This window comes from Cibotium barometz, chromosome 62 (assembly GCF_041138505.1).
Source record: "Cibotium barometz isolate CiBa-2024 chromosome 62, ASM4113850v1, whole genome shotgun sequence".
Classification (NCBI taxonomy): domain Eukaryota; kingdom Viridiplantae; phylum Streptophyta; class Polypodiopsida; order Cyatheales; family Cibotiaceae; genus Cibotium; species Cibotium barometz.
In genome coordinates, this window is record NC_141107.1 from 7,380,112 (window position 1) to 7,393,632 (window position 13,521).

The window sequence follows — 13,521 nt, forward strand, 5'->3', positions numbered from 1 at the left end:
ATCAATTCAATTGAATTTCAAGAACTAGCAAGAAAATTAGCAAATTTTGAATATGAGAATACGTTGTACCTTTATGGCATAGCTTTGGGGCTGGAGTAAAGTTAATTTATGAAGTATAGATATTGGACATGTCCCTATAAGTCAACGATTTTTTTTCTAGCTCTCCAATGTGTTATAGTGGTCCCAAAGCTCTTGTGCATGTGTAATTAAAGTACCCAAAGTATAAAATAATGATTATACTAGGTGAATTGATGTGCACATATTGAAAACTATGCAAAGTACACTCTTCTCTCCCTAGATAAAAAAATTATGTATTTTTTAAGGGATAGCCAACCTTTATATACTTGAAAATGATGTACTCCACAAGCTCCCCCTTAGTCAACTTGAAAATGATGATGGTTGACCACCTCATAAGCCTTCCTAGTTAACTTAAGGTTGGTAGCCCATAATATCTCATTCAACTAGAGCTAGAAATGTATGCAACCACCTATTTTCTATGCAACTTATACTTGAAAAGATGCAGGGGAGAAGAGAGCTTGAGATCTTGCAAGCACACACACACTCACAAAACCCTAAAAGAGAACACACAAGGTGAGAGGCTGAAAATCTTCTTCATCTGGCTGATGTAAAGACCATTGCTTTGATGCAGCCACTGCTATCACAACTCTCACTGTTGTCATCTTGGCAACTGGACTGAAAGTTTCCTCATAATCAATGCCATATGTCTGCACATATCCTTTGGCTACCAATCTAGCCTTGTATACCTGCTTATGCTTCCATCACTGTTATGTTTTACTTTGTACACCCACTTGCATCCAATGGCTTTCTTGCCTTCAGGCAATTGCACTAAATCTCAAGTCTCATTTCCATATAGTGCATCCATCTCCTCATCCATAGCTTTCTCCCAACACACATTTCCAACAGCCTCATCAATGCATGTGGGCTCTACAATCTGTACAACTTTTGCCATGTATGCATAGTGATGTGCCACATAACCATCATAGGTAAACCTCCGCACAGGATTCTTCACTCTCCCAGATCTTCGCAGCTTTGCATTCATGGCTTCCATAGCCTTCTTTACACCAGGTGTTCTCATAGCTGGTATCCCAAGATCCTCATCAAGGCTCATCTATGAGCCACTAGACTCTCCATCAACATGAGAATGCCCTGCAGAAATGTTAGGCATACTAAGGGGCTCAACCACTTTCTCTTTGTGTTAGATAACCGTAACGCCGCTACGGGCGTTACCACGAGAGGGGACGGCCTCTGGCTCACCACCCAGCCATAGAGGAAGAATGAGGATTGCCCCTCATCCCCCAGGCTATATAGTGTGTGGCCTGCCGTCCACACTAGCCTGGCCGCCCATGACTCCGCATGGGCGTCCTCTCCCACTGAACCCCGGATATGGCCATCCGGTCTGCCGTCGGTCACAGGCATTACAGCCTACGTGACATTACCCCCCCCTTAAGAAGAGTTTTCGTCCTCGAAAACAAACTGGGGAAACCTTTTGGAAATTGCACTACGGCGTTCCCAGGTAGCTACCTCCTCATCCCTATCTGTCCATTTAACAAGTACCTCCTGGTACACTTTATGTCGGGTCTGTCTATCACGATACTGTAGAATCTTTTCAGGTTTATGTGGTATCTTTGGTGGCTCTATCAAGTCCACCAAAATCTCTGGAGAAACTGCGTTCTCTAACCCGTGAACTGATTTCTTCAGTTTACTGACATGGAAGACAGGATGGACTTGAGAACTCTCCGGTAACTCAAGTTTATATGCTACGTCCCCAATCTTCTTAAGGATTTTAAAAGGACCACAATATCTCGGAGAAAGTTTATCACACTTTCCCGTTTTCATGGTTTCTGACTGCGCAGGAACCTTGAGGAATACAAAGTCACCTTCTGCAAAGGTCACCTTTCTTCGTCCTTTATCCGCATAAGTTTTAGCGCGATCCTGAGCGCTACGAATGCTCTCACGTGCGGCTCTGAGCATATCATTCATATCTTCAAGGAAATCCTTGACAGATTGAATCTTCTCCTTTTCTAGGCCTACAGCCGTTGGAGATCTCGGCTGGAATCCATACATTAACATGAATGGTGTAAATCCAGTCGCTGAGTGTTTGGAGCTATTGTAGGCAAACTCCAGTAAGGGTAAGTACTCTTCCCAATTAGATTGCTTCTTACTAACATAAGAACGCAACATATCCTCTAGAATTTGGTTAACTCTTTCAGTTTGACCATCAGACTCCGGATGATCTGCCGTACTCATACTCAGAGTAGTATCCAGCTTTTTGAAGACTTCCCTCCAAAAATGACTGTTGAATTTTCTATCTCTATCCGACACTATATCTGCGGGCAGGCCATATAGCTTGTAGAGATGTTCAATAAAGAGTTTTGCCAACTCTGGCGTTTTAACAGTTTTCTTCGTGGCAATAAACTTTGCCATTTTAGTTAACCTGTCCACTACCACCCACACCGAGTCATTCCCTCGACTCGTCTTGGGTAAACCGGTAATGAAATCCATGGAAATGCTTTCCCATTTCCCTTGAGGAATCTCCAGCGGATGGAGTAGTCCTCCAACCTTAAGACGTTCATGTTTATTGACCTGGCACTTATTGCATTTCAGCACATAAGTCTGGACGTCCTTAAACAAGCTAGGCCAATAAAACTGTCTTTTTACTAGTGCATAGGTCTTCTGAATCCCGGGATGACCCGCACTTGGACTATCATGACTTTCTTTAAGAATTTGGGCCCGAAAGTCACCAATAGTTGGTACACATATTCTACCCTTGTAGAGTAAGTACCCGTCGTCAATGGAGTAATTAGCATATTTTTCCCCCCGACGAAGTTTATCACTCCCCTTTGAAGCCGTGGCAGTCAAAGGTGATGAAGGGCCTACGTCAGAACTCTCCGGTTCCAAACTATACCCAGAAGACACGGCTTGTCTCTCCGGACTAACTCTCGCTTCCCTTCCCGTTGCACCTTCGGCTAGTCTCTCCGGACTAGCAATACGTGCCAACGAGGGAGGTGGTCGCGTCTGTGAAGAAGTGCGTACGCGTACAGCGCGCCAGACCTCTGTAAAAGATGGATCGTGCTCACATAAACCACGTAGGGACTCCAAGAAATCATTCTTGAAGACTGTGAAACTAAGTTCATTAATCTGTGGCATGCGACTAAGTGCATCTGCCACCACGTTATACTTACCTTTCTGGTAACGTATCTGAAGGTCAAACTCTTGTAGAGTCTCCGCCCACCGAGCTTTTCTACCCTTCAGTTCATTTTGACTTGAAAGCCATTTCAGACTTTCATGGTCCGTCCGGACCTCAAAAGTGGCACCATATAAATAGTGTCTCCACTTTTTCAGTGCATGAACTATCGCTAGTAACTCTCGCTCGTAAGCCGAGTAGTTACGCTGCGCACGATCTAACTTTTTACTTTCAAATGCAATTGGGCGTCCCCTTTGCATAAGTACGGCCCCAATGGCCTCATTACTAGCGTCTGTTTCCAAAACAAACGGCTCATTTGGATCGACAATTGTCAAAACAGGTGCAGCTGCTACGGTCACCTTGAGCTTGTCAAAGCTCTTCTGTTGGGCGTCCCCCCAACTAATGTTTTTTGTTTTTGACCGTAACTGGTCAGTCAACGGGACTGCGATCTTCGCGTAGTCCTTCACATACTGTCGGTAGAACCCCGACATGCCAAGAAAAATCTGCAGTTCCTCGAGATTCTTCGGCGCTGGCCATTTAAGAATAGCTTCTACTTTTTCTGGCTCCATCCGCGTACCATCGGCGGATATAATATGGCCAAGGTAGTGAATTTCTGTTTCAAAAAATTCACATTTGCTTTTCTTTGCAAATAATTTGTGCTCTCGCAACAACTTGAACACTAGACGCAAATGCTCTATGTGTTCTTTCTGTGTCTTACTGTACACAAGAATATCATCTAGGAAAACTACTACGAATTTTCCCAGATATGGACGTAAAATACTATCCATCAGCGTCATAAACGTCGCTGGAGCATTGGTTAGCCCAAACGGCATAACCAAAAACTCAAAATGCCCGAAACGGGTCCTAAATGCTGTCTTCGCAACATCTTCTTGTTTAATTCTAACCTGATGATACCCAGATCTCAGGTCTATTTTTGTGAAGTATCTCGATCCATAGAGTTGATCAAACAACTCATCCATGCGTGGCATCGGATACTTGTTCTTAATCGTTATCTGATTAAGAGCCCTATAGTCTATGCACATCCGCATAGATCCGTCTTTCTTCTTTACCAGAAGAATAGGCGATGCCCACGGACTTGAACTAGGCCGAATAAAGCTTTTGTTCAAATATTCCGTTAATTGTTTTTCCACCTCCTGTGCCTCGGAGTGGCTTAATCTATAAGCAGGTTTGCTTATAGGTTTTGATCCTGGCATAACTTCGATGCCATGGTCTACTTCCCTAGATGGTGGTAAACCATCTGGTAAATCATCAGGAAAAACATCCTGAAATTCCTCTAATAAATTCTTTAAAGTATCTACGTACTTTTTCTTTAATGTCTCATTCACCTTGGATTTTTTCTTGTTTGAATCACATGCATGCCAAACAGGGTTTTCAAACAGTGGGTCTCGTTCAAGGTTATTTTGTTTTTCTTGTTTGTCTACGCAAACATCATTTATCGTTTCATCTACGGAAACAGAATTCAAAAGAGGGTAACAAGCATATACCTCTGCTATTTGGTCTCTGCGGACCGCTGTACACAACTCCATGGAGGAAATAAGTGGTGTGGCAGGGACAGTACGGTCGCCCTGCAGGGTGATGACTCTACCTCCATGCTCAAAACATAGCGTGTTATGTAAGTAATTCCGAACTAGACTAGGGCCCAAGCTATACAGCCACTCCCTGCCTAGATATACGTCTGCTCTGGCTAAGTGCATGACCTGAAAGTCAAGCGGAGCCTTGTAGTCCTGCATAGATAATGGGACCCCCAATACTACGGTATTCCATACCGTTTTGTCATATCCGTTGGCTAGGCCAACAGTATATTCATGATCACTCCAGGTCTCAGTCAACCCCAACTTCTTGACTAACGAATAGTTCAAGAAGTTGTGGCTAGCTCCATCATCAATAAAAACTGTGACTCTACGGCCACTTATGGTGCCATACATGCGCACCATGTCATGCGGACCTACAGTAGGCTGCCACATCGCTGGTGTCACTGAACAAGCGTGATGCTCATCACTATGACACACTGTCACCTCTCTGAACTCTGCGGAACTGAGAGGGAGTCTCTGCACTGTATGCAACTGCCTAGAAGATTTACCATCTTTCTTGGGCTCGTTGCCACTCGTGCTGGCTTTAGGCTTTGGACACTCAGCCTTCGTGTGTCCTACTTCATTGCAATTAAAGCAGCGATTTTCCTTTCGCGCTTTAATATATTGTTCTTTCTTTTGGTTTTCGGTGTCTCTTTTCTTCCTGGATGGTCGCGGTTTTTTAGACCAATGACCACCCTGTCCTTCTTGGTCCGTCCTATCCCCTTGTTTCTCACTGCGGAACCCTTTTCTTTTGAGGCCTGACCTCCTCTTTTCACTACCCTCGGCCCTGCTAGAACCACCACGCGCACTACGGCGCTTGATGTCATCGAATATCTGTGCATATTGAATTGCCTCTGCTAAGTCTTTAGGCTGTAGGGGTTCTACGTACTCAAGGTAATCATCTTTGAGGCCTCTCTTAAAGCCCCGCAATGTTTGGAATGCATCGATTCCTTTTAACTTGAGTACTATCTCCCTGTAGTTTGAGATGTACTGAGTTAGGGATTTGTTCTCCATCGAGCACTTGTCCCATAACTCCCAGCTTCTCTCTGCTTCATTAACAGGCAATAATTCTTTTCGAAACATCGTTTCAAATTCCGTCCAAGTGGCAGGGCGAGTTGTCAGACTCATCCACCACTTGTACGCTTTGCCGGTTAAAGAGAGGCTAGCCTCTACGGGCTGTATACGGCTAGGCTGCTGTCGCAGCGCGTGCAAATCTGACCACTTCGCTAGAAACATATTGACTGAGTCCTTATTTCTCTCCTTTTCCTCGCCACCAAAACTAGGCGGCTTTAAGTCTTTTAACAACGACGAAGCTGTCGCTACGGACGGCCCCGCAGGCGCATCGGCCTGTACTCCTACAACCACTGGTGAGGCTACGCTCACCCGTGCTGTAGGAGCTCGGCTACTACGAGGAGTCGGAGTACTAGCCGAGGCGGCTGTCAGTGCATCTAACCGTGTGGAGATGCTCTGTAACATCGTGACTAAATCAGCCTGGACTTTATTCATAGTGTTCAATTTGGCATTAAGATATTTAAACAGTCCACTAGAGAGCTCCGTCTCTGTCAGGACATCAGCAGGGTCTAGTAGGTCATAGTCATCGTCGTCATAATCCAAGAGGTCCTCCTCGGTCCCCTCGGCGACGTCAGTGTTCATGTCCTCTGGCTCATCGGCCAGAAAGGGGTCATCAGCCAATGCGGCCGCTGCGGGCTCGCTGGGTCCTAAGGCAGGGTCAATAGACGAGGAGGGCGCTGGCGGATCACGAGTGATCGATAAGCGCGCTCCGGACCGAACAACGGTCGGGCGTGTACGGCCTGACAATTCGGTCGGGGTCAAACCCGCGACCGAGGACAAGAGACTGGAAAAACCTAGAGAAGTAGAAGGCGGTGGAGACACACTACGCCTAGCAGACATTTTAATTCTTGCAAAAATAATGCGAGAACTCGGAAATTACTAAAAAAAAAAACGCTAATAAAAATGAGCAATGGTGGAGAGAGAATAATAGTCACCCCCCTTTACGGTCGCCTGTCGATTTGTTGCGTTGCAAGCCTCTACAAGGACGCTTCCGAGATGCTCCGATCCACGAGAAAAATATGCCTGCAACTCATAACAAAATTAACTCCGGAAACACTTATCCCTTGCCGGGATTATTTCTTGCGGGAATGATTCTCCTCCCCAGCTGAGAGAGAGCTTTTGTTTGAATTTTTTATTTTTTTTATTTTTTCCAAATTTGATAATGAAAATATATATATATATATATATATATATATATATATAAACTAATGGTATTTTTTTTCTTTTCTGGTGGCCTGCAGCGCTGGTGGCCGTCTGTCGCCGGCTGCTCTGGTGACCGATGCTGGCTGGCCGCCGGCCGCCCCTGGCTGGCTGGCCTGGCTGGCCACCGCCGGCCGCCCCTGGCTGGCCGCCGGCCGCCCCTGGCTGGCTGGCCTGGCTGCCACCGCCGGCTGACCCCCGCCGCCGCCGCCGCCGCCTGCTGGCTGGCCTGGCTGGCCGCCTAGGCTGGCCGCCGGGTATCTTCAGACGGCGCACACGCAGGTTCAAGTCGGCTGGCTCACGCCGGCGGGTATCTTCAGACGCAGTTCAAGTCGGCTGCTGGCTCACGCCGGGTATCTTCAGACGTTGACAAGCAGGTCAATGCAAGTCGGCTCTCAACGCAGAAGACGCAGACTTACAATGGCGCACAGCTTTCATGGGGCTGGTTTCCCCCCCCCATCTCTACGCATAGTTATTTGCTCTTCGCCCCCCCACGCTAATGGTCCTGGGCTGGTTTTCGCTTTGGGCCTTCGCCCCACACACGGTAGTGTGTTTCCAAGCCTTTCGTGGGGCTGCTCTGCGTCCCCCCCACCTGGACACACAGGTCGTTTGCAAGGCAAGCCCCCCACGCTGAGTTTCAGCTACATGTTTGCAGCCTAAGCTACTGGGTTTCGCCGCCTCACACACGGAATTGCAGCTTCCGCCCCCACACACACACGGGCTGCTGGTCGTGGGGGTGGTCTGCGCCCCCCCACTTCAACACACGTTTCAAGGCTCTCGTGGGCTGGTCTGCGCCCCCCCCCCACCTCGACACACAGTCTTTATCTTTTGAAAACCTTCAACGAAGAGTTTTTCAAAGCGATTCAACGCAGAAAACAAAAGAAAAACAAAGAAATTTGCTTACCTGCGATTGTGTGTGTCGGGAGAGAGAGTGAGAGAGAGAGAGAAAGAGTTCTTCCCTTCAAAAGATCTTGGCCCTCCTTCATCCACACATTCCCTTGTGGAGATAAGGGTGAGGAGATTGTGGATGAAAACCACTGAGTGGGCTCCGGTCCCTCGTTCGCGCGCGGACTCTGACGATCCCTTCGAACCATGCTCTGATACCAGTGTTAGATAACCGTAACGCCGCTACGGGCGTTACCACGAGAGGGGACGGCCTCTGGCTCACCACCCAGCCATAGAGGAAGAATGAGGATTGCCCCTCATCCCCCAGGCTATATAGTGTGTGGCCTGCCGTCCACACTAGCCTGGCCGCCCATGACTCCGCATGGGCGTCCTCTCCCACTGAACCCCGGATATGGCCATCCGGTCTGCCGTCGGTCACAGGCATTACAGCCTACGTGACACTTTGCCTTTATGTGATGTACTAATCACATTTGCAGGACTGGTATTATGATGCAACCTGCCACTCCATGGTCTATCAATTGAACACTAGATGAGGACTCTCTTGGTCCAATCAAAGACTGTGATTGTTGACTTGCATTCTGTGCAACCACATTTCCACTCACATCAGCCCCAACAGCTTCTTTTCCAGCAGCATACCAGCTGCTCATCTCATAAAAAACATCCCTGCGTACCCTCAACTCACATGTAGCAGGGTTATAACACCTGTATCCCTATTGCTCAAGTGAATACCCATAAACACACATTTTTCAGCTTTTGGATCCAGCTTAGTTCTCAACTCATCTGGCACATGCACATATGCAATGCATCCAAAGACTTTCAGATGAGACAAATGAGGTTTTCTGCCAGTAAACCTCTCCTGTAGAGTTACATCATGTATGGTTGCAGTTGGAGTCCTGTTCATGATGTAAACTGCTGTAGAAACTGCCTTAGCCCAATAGCTATGCGGCATATTCTTCTCTCCCATCAATGCTCACGCAATCTTAGCAATGTGGTGGTTTTTTCGCCAGCAACTCCATTTTGCTGCGGAGTGTATTTGCATGTAAAATGTCTCCGAATACCATTCTTCTTCAAAAATTCAGAGAACTCATAGGAGAAGTACTCTCCCTCTCCATCTGACTCCATCTGACCTTAGGCACTTTACATATTTCCATGTTTGCTTTTCAACCATAACTCTGAAATTGTGAAAATGAGTGAACACCTCACTCTTCTCCTTCATGAAGTATACCCACACTTTCCTTGTGTGGTTATCAATAAATGTCACATAATACCTGCAGCCTCCCATAGACATGGTCTTCGTAGGACCCCATACATCTGAATGCACAACATCTAGTGCATTTCTGCTCACATTTCTGTTACGTGGAAATACATGCTTTGTTTGCTTTCCAAATTGGCATGCTTCACATATTTTCTGCATACCTTCAACTTTAAACTTTAGCAGCCCTGTCACAATTCCTGTAGTCTCTGCATAGACTTCATTCTCTGCACATTCACATGTCCAATTCTTTTATGCCAAATGTCTGTGTCTGCAACAATTCTTGAACCATTTGCAAACATCGCAGTACTCACTTCTTCAGGTATGTTTACATTCAATGTAAACATTCTGCCCACTCTGTTGCCTTTTGCAACCAACCTGCACTTGTCTTTAAAGTCTTCAATATAACAACCATCAAGGTTAAACCGAACCTGCAAACCCTGCTCAATCATCTAGCCAACTGAAACCAGATTCTTTGTTATGTTCGGAACATGAAGTACATCTGTAAGGTACTTCACTTTGCCATCCTGTATAGACAATGGCACATCCTGTATAGACATCTGTAAGGTACTTCACTTTGCCATCCTGTATAGACAATGGCACATCTCCAACATGGGCAATTGGATGAGCACTGTCATCCCCTGTTTCCACAAAACCTGGTCTTTCAAGGTTTTTCATCTCCTTGAACCACTCCCTGTGGACTTGTCATGTGGTTCAAAGCACCTGAAATCAACGTACCATACATCATCTTTATGTGCTGCTTCAACATTTTCAGACATGGCATTACCAACATGCTGCATAACAAACAACCTTTTATTATCCTCATTGTTTTTACTCGAGGATGCATAGTTGTTTTGCTGCAATTTTTCATTTTGCATGTCAGCCTACTTCTTATAAAACAATCTGCCCCTGCACATGTCCAGGCTTACCATAATAAAAGCATCCACATGTATCATTATACTGCCTTTGCCAATTTTCACGACCTCTTTGACTCCCCCTGCCTCTGAATTGGCCTCTTCCACCTGCGTGTTGTTGTTGTGAATTTTGGGGCTATTGTTGTTGTTGCTGCTGGTGGCGATAATTCTGATTACCTATTCGGCCACCTCCTTGGCTGCGTCCACGACCTCCTCTACCTCGTCCTCTTCCTGAACTTGTGTAGAAGGCCTGTTACTGTTTTTGTTTTGTGAAGACTGTTGGTCTTCACCCAAGCTCTTCTCTTCTATAATCAACATAGACACCAAATCTGTGAAATTGGGAATGTTTTTCCGAGTCTGAATAGACATCTTGAACGCCTTGTATTGTGGCCCGAGACCACGTAGATAGACTTCCACCTTATCATCATCATCTACTGAAAGGCCAATAGATGCAAGGGATTCCATAATACCCTTTATCTTCAATGCATAGTCATTCACAGACATACTCTTTTTCTCCACAGTATGAAGTTTATTCTTCAACTGTATCTTTTGTGCCTTGGTATTCGTTTCATAGAGTTTTACCAAGGTGTCCCACGCCTCCTTGGGGGACTTGGGGGACTTGGCATCTTATATGTGCCCAATCATAGTGTCATGTATACTGATAGAGAGCCAATACATAACTTTTCTGGCTCCTTGGTTCCAATCCTTGAATTCTTTCACATTTGTAGGAGCAGTTGGATTGATCTCCGGTATCTCCGGTGCCTCTTTATGCTCACCTTCTATATAGTCCCAGTAACCCTTTCCCATCAAGAAATTTGTCAGCCTGAACCTCCAAGCATGGAAGTTGTTCTTATCAAGCTTCTTAGCAATAATCTGGTTTATGCCATCATTTGACATCTTGCCAAACATAAATTTATGAGAAACAGCACTCTGGTTTGTCCTGCACAAACTGCTGTATTTTCTGCAGCGGTACTGTACTACACTCAAATGTCACAACCAGTGACAAACTGCTGTATTTTCTGCAGCCGTACTGTACTACACTCAAATGTCACAACCAGTGACCTCAATGTCCATATATACACCCAATGGCAACTGTTGACCTCCTTGCCAGCCCTTACCATGAACCAGGCTCTGATACCATGAAAAGATGTAGGGGAGAAGAGAGCTTGAGCTCTTGCAAGCACACACACACTCACAAAACCCTAAAAGAGAATACACAAGGTGAGAGGTTGAAAATCTTCTTCTCCTTCACACAACACTCAACACACCATATACAAAGATAAGAGTACACACAATATGAAAAGGTACTCAACTAAATACATACTAGGGTTCTCTATAGTGTGAACCCAACTAAATGAGCTAGCGCTATAACTATGCCAATCTCTCTAGAATGGCTGTCACACAGCCTGTCATCCCACTGGCCGCATACCACCCATGATCTCACCAACCATGCCAGTGGTGTAAGTGTGGGGCCTATCCCCCAGGCGGCGGGTCATCAGTGTCCACCGCCTCACTAGATGAGCTCGATATCTCAACAATACTTTCTCATGAAACTAACCCTTACTCTTAGAGAGCTAGCCCTTATCAAGCACGGTTTACTCTAACTAATAGTCCCTATACTTATGTCCTTAATTAATTTATTACTTTGGCTCCAAAATTCAATCTTAGGCTACTAACCTTACCCATTTGACCTGAGACAATTTGATGTGCACATTCCCATTTACAATTTCTAAGGCCAATATTTTTCACCCACACCTGGGCCTAATTTTCTATGAGCGTAGGAAATATTTCATTTAACAATATACTCTTTAGTTTTATTATTATAAATCAAATCAGCTTCCTCTTATAACCAAACCCTTACACATTTTTGGTGTGCATCTGAGCTCTCTTCACTCACATCTTTTTGCCATTGGGAACTTAGACATAGACAATCCTTGCTACCTTGTCATCCATCCAGCACTCATCTATGCATCCTTGCTACCTTGTCATCCATCCATCACTCATCTATGCATCCATGCCTTTCATGCTGATCACACCATGGTCTTAACCACACCTTATCAAAGCACTCCGACATCGAATATCATTCTTGCATTTACCATCCATGGCCCATGCCAACACTTTGCATGCTTGCCTTCAATCCAATTGTCTTGTCACGTCTTCTTTAGTGAGCCTCATCCCCTTTCTCAGTCCAGCCCTCTTTCCATCCATAGCTTGCCCAATCAAATAGGCATCCCAATCATGATATATGGAATGATCAAATCCATGCACTCAAATGGATATCTTCACACAAAGTGGCGATTCAATCAACCATGCTTTGCATCTCCCTCCAAGGCATAAAACTTGCCTACACCCATGCTAATCAAGAGAGGTAGAGAAACCCAAAAAATCAAAGCATCACCGCATGCCCAAGGTTCGCATTGTTTGGTAATCTGTGGGATTTGTTTTGGTGAGCATTTTCTAACAAGCGTTTTTTTGCAATTGGGTGAGCGGATTCCAAAAACATTCCCTTCCTCCATCAAGAGAGAGAGGCAGGAAGCGAGCGAGCGAGCGAGAGAGAGAGAGAGAGAGAGAGAGAGAGAGAGAGAGAGAGAGAGAGAGAGAGAGAGAGAGAGAGAGAGAGAGAGAGAGAGAAACATGTTAACATTACATCCTCTAAGTTGAGGTTGTTTCTACCAAGTGAAAATAAAAACAAGTTCATTCACATACAACTTCCAAATACAACTCTTCTGTCAAAACTGTTGTTTAGTCTTGTTATGCAAGATCCTAATAAGAAGTACACAATCTTGTTTACTTCCATGGGCTTCACTTGTCCTCTGGTGTGGTGAACAAAGTAAACGAACACAATGTTCGTTCCCTTCTGCACTTCCTCAAGCAAGAGAACGCATATCAATAAAACCATGGGATCGCCATATCACAATTAAGCCCACCAATTTGGTCCACTTGAAAAATATTATTAGCACTACCAGGAAGTGGTGAGGATGTGAGACCTTTCCATGCTTGCGCACCATCTACGGTCTTTTGCTTGACCTCCACATTGGTGGCCTTCCTCACGTTACGCCCAATAATAACTTCAATGCTAACATTTAATGAGGTCATCACATGCAATATGCAGGAGGGTTGTGGGTGGTATACTCTACTAACAACGCTTAGCTAAATGGTAACTGACAAAGTGCTATGGTGCTTATCTCTATTTTATAGGAGTGGGAGAGGCACATAAAGAGATATTCCTTGCAATTTTGAAAAAAAAACATCTTTCTTCTTTTTATTGACAATAATAAAGGCATCTTTCCTCATTTTTTAGTGCATAATAATAAAGGCATCTTTTTCATATTTTTTTGGGAAAGAGCGAGTATATATCTTTTCTTTTTTGTACGTGTAATT